This window comes from Penaeus monodon, chromosome 23 (assembly GCF_015228065.2).
Source record: "Penaeus monodon isolate SGIC_2016 chromosome 23, NSTDA_Pmon_1, whole genome shotgun sequence".
Taxonomy (NCBI): Eukaryota; Metazoa; Arthropoda; class Malacostraca; order Decapoda; family Penaeidae; genus Penaeus; species Penaeus monodon.
In genome coordinates, this window is record NC_051408.1 from 30398388 (window position 1) to 30398722 (window position 335).

General features: G+C 42.4%; 1 protein-coding gene across 1 annotated transcript in view; it reads right to left on the bottom strand.

Annotated features, from left to right (window-relative positions):
* LOC119588203 (barH-like 1 homeobox protein) overlaps positions 1–335 on the bottom strand; it is a gene marked incomplete at its 3' end in the record, with an annotated part of 38363 nt that overhangs the window by 11425 nt on the left and 26603 nt on the right. The gene's annotated exons all lie outside the window — the stretch shown is intronic.

The window sequence follows — 335 nt, forward strand, 5'->3', positions numbered from 1 at the left end:
TTTATGTACCCCCATCCCTCCTCCACATACCCCCCCCCCCTGTAAAGAGCCGTTTATGACCTGATTTTATTTAATGAATTTGTACTTTGTTTATTTATAATTATTTGTGTTCCATAGCGTTATTTTTTCTAATCTGAAATATGATGTAATTTTTTATTCTTTATCATCCGTCTCTCTCCTTCTACCCTGCCCCCTCCTCCGATTTTTATTCCTCCCCGTTTATCGCCGAATTTGTTGTTTCCCCTTCCCAGTTCAGCGTAAATTACTGTTTTCTCTCTTTCCTTCTTTTTTCCTTTCGCCCCCCCCCCCCCGCCGCAAGTGGCACGGTACTCACT